Source organism: Oculina patagonica, chromosome 12 (genome assembly GCF_052425735.1).
Source record: "Oculina patagonica isolate OP01 chromosome 12, crgOcupat, whole genome shotgun sequence".
Taxonomy (NCBI): domain Eukaryota; kingdom Metazoa; phylum Cnidaria; class Anthozoa; order Scleractinia; family Oculinidae; genus Oculina; species Oculina patagonica.
In genome coordinates, this window is record NC_135769.1 from 28,957,019 (window position 1) to 28,963,798 (window position 6,780).

The window sequence follows — 6,780 nt, forward strand, 5'->3', positions numbered from 1 at the left end:
TTTCTGACACATTTGACGCGAGCAAAATCCGACTTTACCAGATGTTCTCTCCGAGGGTTGAGAAGATCTGGGTACGAGATTATAATCGTTTTACAGTTGGATAAACTGTGCTTATGCAGAACTTTGCATCACTTTGGATAAACCTTGGCAGGATAGCTTTTAATCTACGGATGTCGAGACTCGAGAGATACCTTAACGAAGACTTCCACCCATATGACATATATGGGTATCGTGACAATTTAATAGCAATTTATGAAACATATATTTCTGTATTGAAGCATCAAGGTTTATGAAATACAGGTATGAACAATTGAAATAGTTGAACGCCACGTTGGTTGAATGTTGAACTTTTCAAAAATACCTTCACAGTATCCCCATCTGTTTCTTCTGTATCTTCCTGCAGTTGCACACCAAAGTTTGTTATCTCTGTCAGTGGCACACTTATTGTAAAGTTTACCACGGTATCTAAACGGGAAAACGCAGCATTTTCCTTCGGTTGTCTTTACTGCACATCTTTTCTCTTCTATAAGACAAATTAAAAAGGTTTGTCGATAAACTGTGCAACATCACTATTACAATCACCTCCACCATAATCACCATGACTCTAGTCGACATTCGGTTGGTCGGTCGGTCGGTCGGTCGGTCGGTCGGTCGGTCGGTCGGTCGGTCGGTCTCTCTGTCTATCTATCTGTCTGACTGTCAGCTTGACTGTCTATCTGACCGTCAGCCTGTCTGTCTGTTTGTCTGTCAAGCTTCCTGACTATTACCTTTCTGTCCGACTTTGTTTATTTTTAGTGATAAAAATTTGAAACCCTGCGCAGCGTAGGTGCTGAATGTATAAATGAAAAAAAAAAATGTAAATACTACGCTGTAGTCAAAAAAACTATTCCCGACGTTTCGGCAATACTGCCTTCTTCTGGAGGACAAAACTATTTAGCCGTTTATTTTGTTTATTTTTGTTTCTTTCTGGCCTCCATGTGGCCAACCGTTTTTCTGTCCTCGCATCACTGCGAACATCCATTGGTTTGCTTTTAATTCACGTTAAGCATTTGGTACAAGATACGGGACACCACCAATTACTATGATAGCATTCCTACCTTCTCCATGTATAGTCACCCTTTTGATTGACATGGGGTTAGGACCCGCCAAACGCTGCTGAGTGAAGAACTTATCACTGATCCATTCAGTTTTGTCGTCAATGAACGCCTCGTTCCTAGATGCTGACCTCACGAATTCCTAAATATGATTGTTCTTAATCAGCGAATCCATGCTTTTCTTATTAATTATAACTACCATACTTAAATTGAAAGTTCACAAGGATGCGAGAGAGAAATATAGACCTTACTGATCTTACCCCAAGAACTGGCTCCGGAGCTGATTGAAAAAACTCCGATATCTTAAGGTATTCCATGATGTCGGTTATCTCTTTTCCAAAGGTTGCGTTGTTGTACTGCTCTAAAATTTTATTGTTTGCCTGTGTCATTCCTACATAGGCTGAAGTGTAGTATCTCGTGAACGGGTCTTGCAGGGCAACAGCTCCAACCTCAGGTATGGTCATGTTCAACAGGACGAAGCCATGCGAAGCCTCTTTTAAGGTGAATGTCTTCTTGTTTTGAGCAAGTACAGCATTCCTGGTGGCCGTGCACGCACCACTAGAATGCTGAGGAAGGGAGACTTCACAGTCGGCGGCTGATGCAGACCTTAAACAGCGAGACAGGTATATTTTTAAATTACTTTAATGTGCAGGTTCTATTAAGTAAAACATATAAACTGGCGTGTCTAATACGTGTACTCTGATAAAATACCTCAACATTCGTTAAATTGCAGCATTCCATTAGCAGCAAGGGGCCAAAGTGCTGATAACTCAAAAACGACCTCAGTGACTCCCTTTTTTATTACTGAGTTATGGTCAGTATGTTACGATACAACTTTTTGCAAAGATAGAAAAAAAATTCTTCGAAGCGGTTTCAGAGCCACCTTTAATTTTCGAAAATTTAATGTGGCTCTGAAATATTAACCCTCGGACGTACAAGCAAATTCATACCCTCACCACTGTACCGCGTATAGGGGGATGTATGGAACCCCTCTCCAGAGCTTTCGTTTTATTAAGGCACAGCGAAATTATTTTGCACTTAGTAAAAAGCTCGTCGCTTACTCTACAAGATGACATAATTTTTGTTGGCTGTGACGTTATTAGAGCCGCCATCTTGGATCCGCCATCTTGGGTTTCACCTTTTTCTTGGAAAGTCACAAAATAACGAAAATGTATACAAAATCAAGCCAGAATGCTTATGGAAGATAAAAATAATCATAACGTTGGATTCTGTTTAAAAAAACTGGAAAGAATAAAGAAAAATGTTAAAATGACGAATTTGGCCAGACCTGCTTGAAATTATGACGTTACCATGGCAACGTCAAATATCATGGGCACATGGTTGACATATCAAACTTTTTGCAGGATAAAAAAAAAAGCTACTGAAAATTTCAGCATTGTAGAGTAAATCCTCTTTTCAAAATTTCGGAAAAAATGGATGCCACCCCCTCCCCCCCCCCCCCCTTTGTACGTCCGAACAATATATACATTTTTTCTTTATAAGGTACATTTTCTTGACTGTTTAAACCACAGCCTTAAACGGGGAAAAACGATAAGAGGCGATAAAAAATTTTAATACTGTGGAAAAGTATAAAAGGCTAGAAAATATAAATTGGTTATGAATATTTGTCAAAAAAAGAACACCGGGTATCCGTCTACATTTGTTTATGACATACAGACTGGAAAAACTCAACCCTTGACAAATTTATCCCCTGAAGAAGTTGTTGAAATTATGTTTTTCAAATGACGCCAATTTTTTGCGTACCTTCTTAACATTTAGAGGCGTAAATAAGCATTTGATACTTGCCCTAACAAGTACGATATCTTAGTTCCCGTTTCCAACGTTCTGACTTTCGCCGGATTCGTAAGTTAACGTTGTATATGACGTGAAATCTGAATGTAATGTATTATTAAAAGGTTGACATATTGAGTAAATGCGTTGTGTCTATAATACAGGCAATAAATGCAAGGAATCGTTGGTGTACTTGTAATATTTCGATATAATTCTATATTATCAATCTTCAGTGACAAACAGGTAGCTGATAGTGATGAAATTATTCTTCATGACACGAGCGTGGGACAAAGAAAAAATCTGAGTCCCCAACGGGAATCGAACCCATGGCCTCCCAGATACCGGTTGGGCGCTCTAACCAACTGAGCTACGTGAGACTCGCTGTGAGCTAGGCCATTTACTAGGTTGATAAGTGACACGCGTCCTGCGTACTTCTAGGATCAGCAATGTCGAAATCATCAAATTTGTAGTAAATAATAAAGATGGTAGATTTTAAGCTCGGTGATAAATAGTGATGAAATTATTCTACATGACACGAGCGTGGGACAAAGAAAAAAGCTGGTAGCTGATATTTAATGAAACACAACTAGCAGAGTGTTTTTGCAAGAATCAGAGACTTCCAATACAAATTGGCTGAGATATCGTTTTCTTCATACTCGATGAGAATTTGGTTGAGTCTATGACGTCATTACTTTACTAATTTGCATATTTTAAAAACTTGAATATATCTGGAAAGAAAAAAGGGATTAATTAGAAAACAAAAAACGGAATTTTTCTTCGCATATAGAGTACTTGTTAATATTTTAAAACGGCAACGAAAGGAAAGATGGAAATTTCATCATAGTGGCACTTTAAGCCTATTCTCATCCATGCCTCGGCCACAATCTTTTCCCATATCTTATCCACGCCGGAAAATGAGCGGGATAATGAACGAGTGAGAATGGTTTACTATTCAGACCGGGCTTAAAAGCGTAAAAGCGTGAAAATAATTGCATTCAGTTATTTTTCATTAATACAAACACGAAAATTACAAATTTGGGAAAACATACCTGTCAAAATGCCGTTGCCATGGTGACGTAAAAACTACCTTACAAAATTATTCTCAGATAAATTGTTGATAAACTCGCAAAGTTTGGCAGCATTTGGTGGAGTCTTGAAAAAGTTATAAGCATTCAAAGTCAGCACGGGCATGTACTCCCCCCCCCCCCCCTGTCTAGATAGTGTTGACTATCAGTTCTTCCGGTAATGGATATTGATTACAGGACTTTCAGTTTACTTGTTTGTCGTACTGATAAACAAATACCTTGATCGGTCTTAATTATCACGACGAAACTTACGCACATCCTTAACTCAATATATATAGCCGTTGCATAACGTTTCCTATGTGCGAATTTTTAATTCAATATAATCTTGTAGTTCGTTTGGGTGGTGATAAGAAATTCCGTATCGAGGTGTGCTCAGTAACGAATGCTCAGTAACGAATGCTCAGTAACTCAACCGTTAACTGTAGTGGCAATATGTACAAGATACAGTTCGAGTAACCGTTTAAAATGTCATTTGCGAGTGACTTGTGAAGTTATTGATAGCAATTCGAGCATTTTGGAAATCTCTTCCATACACAAATTAAAACTTTTATCATACAGCTATAACGAGACACCGCCATTGTCTGCCTAGTATATTTATGTTTACTAAACAGCTAAATATTTTAATTTTGAAGAATTGAACGAGGCGCAGGCCATAGCTCAAATCATTAACAAATTCACTGTCACATGAGGATGTAAAGCACACGTAGTAATCGAATATTTTTGCAATAATATTAATTTTGAAAGACAGCAAAAGCCAAACACACAACGCCATTTGAGTTTCTACATGGCATGAAGCAAATTACACCACCTTTGCTTAAGTGGTAATCATTAATAGTTTCATTGTTGACTCCTAAAAAATATCTGAAAACTGAAAACGCTGTACCTTAAAGCTGTTATTAAGCCTCCAAGTAATGAAATTAGTATCACCAGAACTTTCATGCTTGTGGCTGACAGAGAGTTACCGTGGAGCCGGCTTCTTTTCGTTGGGCGTCAACTAATTCTGCTCTGTTTAAAGCGAGCTCAAAACAAACTATAGAGCAGCGAAGTGCATTCATTGTTTTAAATCAATGGACCCGAAATTTTTCCGAGCGTGGGTTGAGTGATTACATATGAATATCACGTTTTTGTTGTTTATGTTTTTTGTTTTATCAAATAGCGTCTATTTAGGAAATGCACGTCTTAATGGCGTTTAACAGTGGTCAGGAATACAGTCACTTTTTTTAAATATGTAGTTGAAAAATTCGACAATTTATGGCTTTCAGGGATACCGCATATGACACTGACGACCTTGCGCAAACGTTTATTAGCTTTTTCAGGATGCCATGCCATTTTGTAGACTGTTTTTTTTGTTTTTGTTTGGTTTTTGTTTCTTCTAAATGCATCAAGTTCTTTTGTTTTGGTTGAAAAATATACTTGATTTTACAGAGCGGGGAATATTGAGTCCGTGCACATATGAACAATATTGTATGTCCGACAATTTCTCGAATTTATGGAACGTGTTCAGTCGGAACGCAGGGTGCGGCATTGCGCGTAACACCGTTGGCGTTGAACACTCAATTGCAAATTAAGTTTAGTCCACCCTTCATCGATCCTTGACTGTCAATGAACTTTGCACGTTCACGTTGCTTGCAATGGTGAGCTTGTTTTTTCCACGAACGTACGTTAGCACGCCGTACGATAACGAAGCGAAAATATCACAACATTGATTGAAAGGTACGTGGTTTAAACTTGTCGTGCGTAAAATTATGCTACAGTCCGGCACCTAATATTTTCGGATTTCTAGTTGGCTGAACAAGTCGGTTTCATACGTGAGTTCACCCTTCAGTGCGTTTAGATAAAAGACTTTAAAATAACTTCTGATATTTTGATTTTATTTAAATGAAATGATATGCACATAACGCCTAAACTTATTACATGTATCATGATCCCGATTGATTGAAAATAGCTACACATAGTATGTAACATAACGTTCTGCTGTTTCTATTCCAGGTCCTACTTAAACTACTGACTGCTGCTAGGTTAGCTTCAGGATATTAAAAAGGGGCGTTTTGCATGACTAGTTTTCGTAATGAAAAGACAAGGATATTGAACAAAACGGTTCAAGAACGCGCCGACGCGAGAACGTCATATACACTGATGAGAACACTGTTTTCTGGATTTTTTAGGTGGCTCAAAATAGTTTCCTGCCGTTTTCAGCACCTCCACTTTGACGGATCAATACTACGACTCTCTTACAGTTGACGCAACAATTATGGTATCAAACAGATGGCCAAGCATTAGTGAACAAGTTTTGATTATTTTCTTGACATTACAAGTGCTTTTAATAATGCGAGGGAGGCTAGTAGTCTGGTGGCTCGCGTACGTGCTGCAATTACGTATAGTAAAATGTCGCTTGGTTTCGCCCACGTAAAGACAAGCGTTTACACGTAACAATTTGTCGGCCCGATTTGTTCCAAACAAATTTACTCGCTGCAATTCGACCGCCCGATTTTCTTTGAATTATTTGAAATGCGAGTATGAAAGTAGGCCCGATTACTACAATCTCTAGCACTGCAACATATTTTAAAAAATCGAGCCGATTTTTAACGGAGCACTAATTTTCTTTTCAAATCTGGACCAAATCGGGCCAACAAATCGTACCGTTTAAACCGGCCTCTACAGTCCAAACACAAGCAAAAACTTATCTACCACACAAGGACAGAACCCTCTATGGATAGTTGATTTCCAGCTGTTTTGGGCGAGCTCATAAAACGGCTGGAATGTTCACGCGCGTGCCACGTCGCTATAAAGTACGAATGAAAAAAGAAAAA

The 6,780-nt window shown here is 38.5% G+C and overlaps 1 pseudogene across 1 annotated transcript in view; it reads right to left on the reverse strand.

Moving 5' to 3' along the window:
* Positions 1-5,006, reverse strand: part of LOC144634091 (polyunsaturated fatty acid 5-lipoxygenase-like) — a 30,055-nt pseudogene extending 25,049 nt beyond the window's left edge. The window contains exons 1-3 of the transcript XR_013567153.1: positions 4,854-5,006; positions 1,355-1,700; positions 1,098-1,236 (exon numbers count right to left, since the gene is read on the reverse strand). The product of XR_013567153.1 is annotated as a polyunsaturated fatty acid 5-lipoxygenase-like (transcript). The remainder of the gene's footprint in view (positions 1-1,097; positions 1,237-1,354; positions 1,701-4,853) is intronic.
* Between the last annotated feature and the right edge of the window lie 1,774 nt (positions 5,007-6,780).